Source organism: Polypterus senegalus, chromosome 3 (assembly GCF_016835505.1).
Source record: "Polypterus senegalus isolate Bchr_013 chromosome 3, ASM1683550v1, whole genome shotgun sequence".
Taxonomy (NCBI): Eukaryota; Metazoa; Chordata; class Cladistia; order Polypteriformes; family Polypteridae; genus Polypterus; species Polypterus senegalus.
Window position 1 is genome coordinate 188,760,211 of NC_053156.1, and position 10,471 is coordinate 188,770,681.

Consider the following 10,471-nt stretch of genomic DNA (forward strand, 5'->3'; position numbering starts at 1 on the left):
TGGAGAAGTTCAGACATGCCAAATTTGCGTATTTGTCCACCAATGGTCTGCCAAGACTATTGTAGTACAGGCCGTGCAGTGGCTTTTTTTCTCAGCAGTCCAATCTTTTCAGTTTCAATGATGGTCTTGAGTCTTAGTTTGTTGCAGACTGGTCGACAGGCTTTAATGGCAACTACTTGCTTTTGATTTCCTTCACTGCTGCTATAAGAGCATTTTGCTCTTCACCTTATGAGTCTTCACAAGCTTGGTGAACTTATCTCTGACAAACTCGGTGTAATCATACAGGTCAAAGATGGTACTGTTGTACAGTATGCATACATCAGTTTGAAATCTGTCTGTCCATCTCAACATATAGTTGCTTGACATTTGCTTTAGGATGGCAAAATCCATGCATGGTCAGATGTTTCCTGGTCTTCGGGACCATTAGGCTCTTGATTCCTGAGGTCTTGTACTTTGAGTTAGCTCAGTTGAGGACCAGGAACTGTTGCTGAAACACAGAAAAAGGGTTAATTCGAAAAGGAAGAGGAGTTAAGAGAGACAGAGAAAGAAAAAAAATGAGTTCTCAGATTTTTGTATAGCTATGAAATTAAAGTGTCAATATTATCTGAAATCAACAGTTGATGAAAAAATTGTTAATTAATTCTTTGAAATGAATGAAAAAAATCTAAACTCAGTCTTTTAGAGGGAAAACTTGCTGAAAAAGTTGAAATAAAAAAAGAACATTCTCAAACTCACTCAATCCTCCAGAGGACCTGAGCCAGCAAAACTTGAAAGCAAGGCAGGGAATGGCCCTGTTCAAGACATCAGTCCATTGTTGGGCCATTCACAGACACACCCATCAGGACTAAATTGGATTTATCAACTAAATTTGCACGTCTTTGTCATAATCTGGGTTTTATTTTTTGTAGTTATTTGTTGGTCCCTAAAATTATGTGAAACATCATTTTGGAGGTTTTGGAGGCCAAGGAGTCCAGTATTTCTCACTGAGTTTTTTATTTCTGTTTCATGTTTCATAAAGCACTTCTGCCAGTGACCATAACCTCCATTTAAAAAGAGATAAATATAAAAAAAATCTGTATTAAGTGTAAATTACAATTAGTCATTTTCAATTGCTATGCTCATGACAATCTAGGATGCCAAGGAAGGAAAGAATAAAAATATAAAAGATAAAAATACAGAAATAAAAAGACCCCCAAGAAGCAGCCCAAAGGACATCTTCCTTAACTATGGGGCTGCTGAATACCCAGAGTAAGTCAAGAGAGGAGAGAGGATAAAGGTAAGATTTCATGTCAAATGCAGAAAGCAGTCCATTATCTTACAAAAAAGTGTTACACAGCATAACTGTTTAATGTAATTGCAGAGGACCAAGAAGTATAAACATTGTAGTGATAACAGAGAGGGAGAGGATGAGCATGAGTATGCCTCAGAAAAAAAAATGAAAGTAAATAGGAAAATTTAGATTTTCCTGAGAAAGAAGTTGATATGAAAAGATTTGTTGAAAGTAGTGTAGAATCTTATGAGAAGGAAGAACATAATGAGGGTGGAAGAGGTATTGAGAGACTTTCAGAGAAAGAGATGATAAAGAAAAGAAGAGGATAATGCAGAATGAGACAGTAACATGGCAAATACAGAGTCAGAAAATATTACATACCTGGCAGAAGTGAAGTTCCCAAACGAACCTTGACATGTTCAAAAATATAATATACATTGAGAAACATAGAGAGTTCACATGTTGTGTTGGACCTTGTTAACCTGTTCTTAGGTATCCTAAGACCAAACGATATTTATTCCATAAATAATGGTATAAGGCAAACGCATTTTTGGAATATTCTGTTGAAGCGATGCAATGTTTTGCTTTTGGTACTGGTCGTTTTTGAGAGGAGAGAAATACCAGAGCAGATTGGTGTGGAGAACAGAGGCTGTCCACAATTACATAAAAGGAACAGAGAAAATAATCACGAAAAAGAGCCACATATGATTAGCATGAAGAGATGGAGTCAGTTCAGGAGAAGACCAATAGAGAATTCATTTGACAAGGCAGGTGCTAAAAGCAGAGGTAGAAATGGATGAAGAAACACATGCTGACAGATGTGACAATTAAAATAAAGCGGCCAGAGTGGAACTAATTGATCTGTTTACCAAATATGATCCAGACATTAAAATACACAAAGATTCTATCACACGTCGACAAACACAATGGAGAACGCAGCTGACATGTCTAATAGAACACAGAATGACTTACTTAGGTAATTGGCTGTTTAGCTAAGTCAGTGAAGTCATTCTTGAAGAAATAAGATCAAATAAAGAATACTGAAAGAAATATGATTTATTTCTGTTGCATATAGTAACACAGGCTAAATCCATGTCTTTGAATCTGTTAGTGTCCTGCTAGGTAGCCTACCATACATTAAAGATTACAGTTTTTTTCTACATATACTTTTTCAAATCAGAAAATAACTTCATACGCAAAGAACCCTTTCCAGAATGAAATGGTGCTTTGTCATACAATAGTTCTATGAAGAACCATAAAATGCCATTAAAGAATCATTATTTTTAACAATGTACAATGATCAGAATGACTGGATATGAGTATAACTACATTATAGTCCAAGAAATTGTTTTAGTATAGACCTTGGTTAAATTTCCAGAAATGTGCACAAGAGTTTTGCCCCTGCCCTCTGTAAGTCTGTCTGGGCCACTGTGAGCTGGTAAATTGAAAATGGTAATGTGAATGCAATAATAGGAACATGCATACATAAAGACCACATTGACAGTTTCCCTGATTTTGTTGTCTGTGCTGTATAAAATAGAACAATGCAATTGTCTCTTTTGTTCAGTTTTTGAGTTTTTACAGATGGGTGTGCCAACCAGGGGCTAATTGCATTTTGAAATTCTGCAGTAACCTACATATATTCATTTAGCAGGATTTTATCCAAAACAACTTACAAGGGATGAAATGCAGCTGAGTAACCATCTCTCAGGATGAGCACCGCTACAAGTACCGCACAGCAAGCTACCTAAATAAGTGAATGAAAGGGAAAAGGAACTGCAAATGAATTGCAAAACAATACACAAGTAACACACAATACACAAGTAATATTGTTGCCATATTCCATTACAGTAGCCCAAATTGAAACTTTATTATTAAGCATATTTGACATTTGTGGAAAGAGTCTTCCGAAGTTTTTCTTTAAAAAGGCGTACTGCTTCTTCACCAGCCAGTCTATTATCAGTTGTTATTGCACAGCATTGTTGCCATTGTTTAAATTCTGTGGAATTCCATTTTGATGGTTGTTATTTATTTCAGTCTTGTGTGTGTGTGTGTACAGACACCGCATCAAAGATAGGCACACTTTTGTGATTGCTTTACCAATATAAGCAACATGAAATGTCAATGATTAGCATTGATGTCAGCTCAACATCACAATGTGTAACATTGACAATCTCAGGTTTTAGAAGGTTGCTCAGATACACCAAAGTCCTGTATGTAAAATGGTGACATTCATGGAGACACTTTTCTGGGCAGGTTCTGATTCACAGGGCAGATTTTGGTGAAGGGCTTATACTTTTGTGTTTATTATTTGTTCAAAAAGGGGCACAACATTTTCAACATTTCATCTTTTTTTTTTGCTTTTTAATAGTGCAACTGGGATTGGTATTTTCAACAGCACATTTAGGCCAGGCCTATACTTCATGCGATACGACGCATGCTCCAACAGACGGTACTGCTATGCAAGCGTTTTACTGTTTATACTTGGTGTAAATCTGAAAGATTCCACCAGGTGGCAGTGTGAGATATCATCACAGTGAGAAAACTTTCGGCTTTGCTGTGTTGTGAATTGCCTGAAACATCCATTAAATTCAGAGGACGCCTTGCTGCTATATTTCTGAAAAGGACATTTAATGATTAAACCCATCAATCCAGGGATGTGCCCATTCCAGCAAGCATTGGGCACAAGGCTGAAACAATCCCTGGACGGGCATTAGCTCATCGCAAGGGGAATACAAGCACTCACATACACTAGCGTCATATCAGTGTCACCAAATCTGCATATCTTTGGAAGGAAACCGGAGCACACTGTGGAAACCCAGCAGGAAAACATGCAAACTCCAGGTAGAGAATATCAGCGACGTGACAGCACTGCTAATTATTAACAGTATTCATTATTTAAATGCAATTGTCGATTTATCTGTAAAATGTAACATAGATACTTTAATGCATTTCATCATGAAAGTGATATTCATACATTTAATGTGTTCTGTGTGGCGATCTATTGCTGCTTGCCACTTCTGTCAGGTCCGCAGGAAGCCCTAGAAAAAAAGATAGCACAGAAAACGGTATGTGAGACTTTTAAAATGTATCATGTCATTATGATCGGGAATATGCGATCCTTGAATATAAAAGCTGGTCCACTGTTTTGTGTTTTCTGGACTTGGAAAAGGCATTTGACCGTGTCCCTCGGGGAATCCTGTGGGGGTTGATAAGGGCTGTTTGGTCCCTGTACAACCGGTGTCAGAGCTTGGTCCGAATTGCAGACAGTAATTCAAACCCGTTTCCGGTGAGAGTTAGATTCCGCCAGGGCTGCCCTTTGTCACTGATTCTGTTCATAAGTTTTATGGACAGAATTTCTAGGTGCAGCCAGGGCATTGAGGTGGTCCAGTTTGGTGGGCTCAGGATTGGGTCACTGCTTTTTACAGATGATTGTCAGGTTTGCTTCATCAGGCCGTGATCTTCAGCTCTCTCTGGATCGGTTCGCAGCCGAGTGTGAAGTTTGCTTCATCAGGCCATAACCTTCAGCTCTCTTTGGATCGGTTCGCAGCCGAGTGTGAAGCGGCCGGGATGGGAATCGGCACCTTCAAATCCGAGACCATGGTTCTCAGCCGGAAAAGGGTGGAGTGCCCTCTCAGGATTGGGAGCGAGATCCTGCCCCAAGTGGAGGAGTTCAAGTATCTTGGTGTCTTGTTCACAAGTAAGGGAAGAATAGAATGGGAGATCGACAAGCCGATCGGTGCGGCATCCGCAGTGATCGAGGCTCTGCATCAGTCTGTCGTGGTGAAAAAGGAGCTGAGCCGAAAGGCAAAGCTCTCAACTTACCAGTCAATCTACGTTCCTACCCTCACCTATGGTCATGAGCTATTGGTAGTGACCGAAAAAAGGAGATCGCGAATACAAGCGGCTCAAATGATTTTTCTCCGCAGGGTGTCTGGGCTTTCCCTTAAAGATAGGGCGAGAAGCTCAGTCATCTGGGAGCGACTCAGGGTAGAGCCCCTGCTCCTCCGCATCAAGAGGAGTCAGATGAGGTGGCTCGGGCATCTGATCAAGATGCCTCCTGGACACCTCCCTGGTGAGTGGCACATCTAACCAGGAGGAGTCCCCGGGGCAGACCCAGGACACGCTGGAGGGACTATATCTCTTGGCTAGCCGGGGAATGCCTCAGAATTACCCCGGAAGAGCTAGTAGAAGTGGCCGGGGTAGAGGGAAGTCTGGGCATCTCTGCCCAAGCTGCTGCTCCCATGACCCTATCTTGGATAAGAGGAAGAGGATGGATGGGTGGATGAATGAATATAAAAGCACCACAAATGCATTTGTATGGTTTGTATGTCGGCATTTTGCTTCAACACATTGAACCATTCATCAAACATCAAAGCACGCACATTGATCTCGTAGCATCCGCAAAGCAGCTTTCTTTTACAAGTAGTAACCAGAGACTCTGACATCAAATTCCAACTTTTAGCACACTGCACACCCCGACTTTTTGCTGGTACTGCAACTTATGCACACATCGCTGAGGACCTTCTCAGAGGATGCGTCAAATGAACGCTGGGAACGCATGGCAGCCATGATGCGAACACGTACGTGTTCTGAGCGTGAAGTATAGACAAGCCCTAAGTTCTCACCAGTCACATCTGATTTTGTTAACGACCTGCTCTGTAAGATGAGTCTGACTACTTGTGTACTGGACCCCATCCCCACCACACTACTTAAATCCTTCCTTCATGCCATAATCCCGACTATTACAACAATAATAAACTCATCCCTTGACACTGGCTCTGTGCCGCTCACTTTTAAATGTTAAAAAAGTCTATAGCCTTAATGCTGACAATCTTAATAATTTTTGGCCTATTTCCCACTTACCGTTTCTGTGAAAAGTTCTTGAGCGTGTTGTTGCTTTCCAACTCACCAACTACTTAACTTCTAATAATTTGATGGAACCATTCAGTCTGGTTTCAGGGCGTAGCACAGCTGTGAAACTGCTCTGCTACGGGTAACCAATGATTTGCTTATGGCAGGAGACTCTGGAAAAACCAGCATATTAATTCTGTTAGACCTCAGTACAGCATTTGACACTGTCGGACATGACATTCTACTGTCCAGAATGGAGAACATGTTGGGTATCTCTGGCACTGCCATCCAGTGGTTCAATTCCTATCTGATTGATAGACAAGAGTTTGTTAGTCTTGGCAACAGCAGGTCCAGCACAGCACCAGTCATACAAGGAGTTCCACAGGGCTCTGTCCTTGGTCCTCTGTTTTTCTCTATTTATATGCTTTCCCTCGGCCATATTATTCGTAGCTTTGGACTGGGTTATCATTTTTATGCAGACGATATTCAACTCTATTTCAATAGCCAAGTTTCCATCCAGTTTTTTGCGACGTTTTGTTATTGACAAATAGAATATATGTAAAAGAATGTGCGAAATTTGCTGTCTCCAGCCTGTTTCCATCCAACTGGCTTTTTATCGATAAAATGGTGTGCTTGATGACGTCATCCCCTCCAAAACGAACTGTTGCATAAGTTTTGTTGTATTGCGAAAAAAAATCTGCCCTTCAGCCGTTTCCATACATAATTTTGTGTATGTCGCAAATTATCTACCTTTTGTGTTCCACGTTACACCCCCTCCACTAAACAAAGAAATGGAGATATTATTCAGTTTTTTGAAATTTGCCAGCTTACTGTTATTTCAGTTTCACAAATAATTGGAATTGTACATAATATCCGAAGACGACAGCAGAATGAAGCAGTTGCTTGTCTGATAGCCCTAGAGCTCGAAGAAAGTACCCCAGTGCGACGAAACCCACGGGTATGGGAGAGACGATGGAATAAGACCTTCTGGGAGGAGGTGGTGGAGAGACACTTCACAGAAAATCTCTGGCTGCAACATTTTAGAATGACACGGCCGACGTTTGAGATGTTGTGTGGATTCATCAGTCCTGATGTTGCGCCCATCACAGGTTGCCACCGACCACTAGTTCCAACCCAAAAGCGGATTGCCATCACCCTTTACAAGCTGGCAACCTTTGCTGAGTATAGAGTAGTTGGAGAAACTTTCGGGGTTAGTAAAACTACCGTGCATCGATGTGTATATGCTGTGTGCTTAATTTTTAAAGAAAAATTAATGCGGTGTTATCAGACTTCCGACTGTAGCGGAGGCCAATGAAATTGCATACCTCAATTCCTTGGTGCATCTTGTGCCACAGATTTACGGTGCGCTGGATGGCACGCATGTGCCTATTCTTCCCCTGACAGAAGGCTACCGCGATTACATTAATCGCAAAGGGTGGCCATCTATTGTTCTCCAGGCCCTTGTTGATGACAGGTGCATGAAACGAGACATTTGCGTTGGCATTCCTGGAAGTGCCCATGATGCAGCTGTGTTTGCAGCATCGGATCTGTACAGGTGAGCCTACCTTTCAACATCCCTTCTCGGTGCGATAACAACTGAATTAGTACTGTAACCTGCTTCCCTTAAGGTTTTTAATTAAAACTGAAATTTGAATTAATACAAAATAACGTTTAATCAAAAAAACTAAAGTTAATATTAATGAGAGAATTTCTCACATATGCTAAAACATCTGCCATTTAATAATAAGAAAAAAATGTTTAGATAATTAAACACACGGTTTATTAAATATTTTGACTGGCACAGTAAATTACCTTTGCGGTTTTTGTATTATTTAGACATCCTGAGAGACAGTTGATGTGAAGGGAGTTCAGGTACCCCTTTTAGTAGCAGGAGACCCAGCCTATCCGCTACTGCATTGCATCATGACGAGAAATAATGAGTCTCTTCATCAGACCATGCGAACCGCTCCGCTATTCTCGTTTTGATTGCACGTGATGAAAATGTATCATGTGACACATTTATTTGCGTTAAAGCCCTTTTTTCCGACAAAAGGTGTTTCCAATGTAGTTTTTGCGACATCTGAAGTATCGATATGGAATTTATGCGCTAAAGTTAAACGGAAAAATATTATGTCGACATTTACAACATTTTATCGATAATTAGCATTTCCGTCAGCTAAAATTTGAAGCGCTAAATATTTTTTCGCAAAAACTCCTTGGATGGAAACCTGGTTTAGGTTAAAAGTGAAACTTCATCAGAGCTTTCTCAGCTCACAACTTGCCTCAGTGAAATTAAAACCTGGATGGAGCAGAACACTTTAAAATTAAATTGCAACAAAACTGAACTGCAGGAAATTGGGACAAAACATTACCTGCCTTCTCCCAGTATGTGGATTGTAACACCCGGGGAAATAGGACTATTGACCTACTGTATGCAAACGTTACAGACGCATACAGCGCCACCCTGCTGCCTGCGCTTGGGAAAGCAGATCATTACCTAGTTCTGCTTCAGCCTCACTATAAACCACGAGTGAGGGAGCTACCAACAACCACACACTCATTCAGGAAGTGGTCCCCTGAGGCAGAGCAGGCTCTGAGAGACTGCTTTGGAACTACAGACTGGGATATCCTGCAGGGGTCACATAGAACATTGAGGAGGTTGTTGACTGCACTACTGTCTACATCAACTTCTGTATGGACTTTGTAGTTCCAGTAAGAAAAGTACGCTGCTATGCTAACAACAAGCCATGGATTACCAGTGACATTAAGGGCCTTTTGAACCAGAAAAAAGGGCTTTTAAGGGTGGTGATCAGCATGAGCTCAAGCGTGTGCAGAAAGAACTCCGAGGCTGGAGCAAATGTTGCAGAATAATAGCATGAAGGAAGTGTGGGATGGGACGATGATCATCACTGGCTGCAGCTCGAAGCGGGGTGCCACCATTGAGAGAGACGTGGTGAAAGCAAACCTGATGAATAACTTCTTTAAAAGGTTTGACCACCCTAACCTACTCTCACCTCAGAGTACTCCACCCATCCTTCTGCTGATACCAGCATAGGAGAGAGCTGAGGAGACTTCGTTCCAGCAAAGCAGTGGGTTCAGAATGGAGTATTGCCATGACTGCTGAAGGCCTGTGTGTTTCAGGTGGGGAGTCCTCTACAGTGCAGTGCATCTTCAACCTAAGCCTGGAACAGGGAAGAGTCATGAGGCTTTGGAAAACATCTTGCATCACCCCAGTCCCAAAGGTATTACGTCCTGGTGAGCTGAATGATTTCTGGCCTGTCGCTCTGACGTCACATGTGATGAAGACCATATAGCGGCTGCTGCTTCACCACCTGAGGCCACAAGTCCACCATGCCCTTGACCCTCTGCAGTTCACATACCAAGAGAAGGTGGGAGCGGAGGATGCCATCATCTATATGCTACACTGATCCCTCTCCCACTTGGACAGAGGCAGTGGTGCTGTAAGAATTATGTTTCTGGACTTCTCTAGTGCCTTTAACACCATCCAACCTCGGCTCCTTAGTGATAAGCTGACAGAGATAGGAGAAGATTCATACCTGGTGGCATGGATCATGGACTATCTTACACACAGACCTCAGTATGTGCGTCTCGGGAACTGCAGGTCTGACATTGTGGCACAGGAGTGCTGCAGGGGACTGTGCTTTCTCCGGTCCTGTTCAGCCTATATACATTGGACTTCCAATACAACTTGGAGTCCTGCCATGTGCAAAAGTTCGCTGACAACACTGCTATCGTGGGCTGCATCAGGAGTGGGCAGGAGGAGGAGTATAGGAACCTAATCAAGGACTTTGTTAAATGGTGGGACTCAAACCACTTACACCTGAACACCAGCAAGACCAAGGAACTGGTGGTGGATTTTAGGAGGTCCAGGCCCCTCATGGACCCCGTGATCATCAGAGGAGACTGTGTGCAGAGGGTGCAGACCTATAAATACCTGGGAGTGCAGCTGGATGATAAATTGGACTGGACTGCCAAAATACTGATGGTCTGTGCAAGAGAGAACAGAGTTGAGTATACTTCCTTAGAAGGCTGGCATCCTTCAACATCTACAATAAGATGCTGCAGATGTTCTATCAGACGGTTGTGGCGAGCGCCCTCTTCTATGGTGGTGGTGTGCTGGGGAGGCAGCATAAAGAATGACGCCTCACGCCTGGACAAACTGGTGAGGAAGGCAGGCTCTATTGTAGGCATTGAGATGGACAGTTTGACATCTGTGTTGGAGCGATGGGTGCTGAGCAGGTTCCTGTCAATCATGGAGAATCCACTGCATCCACTGAACAGTATCATCTCCAGACACAGGAGCAGCTTCAGTGACAGACTGCTGTC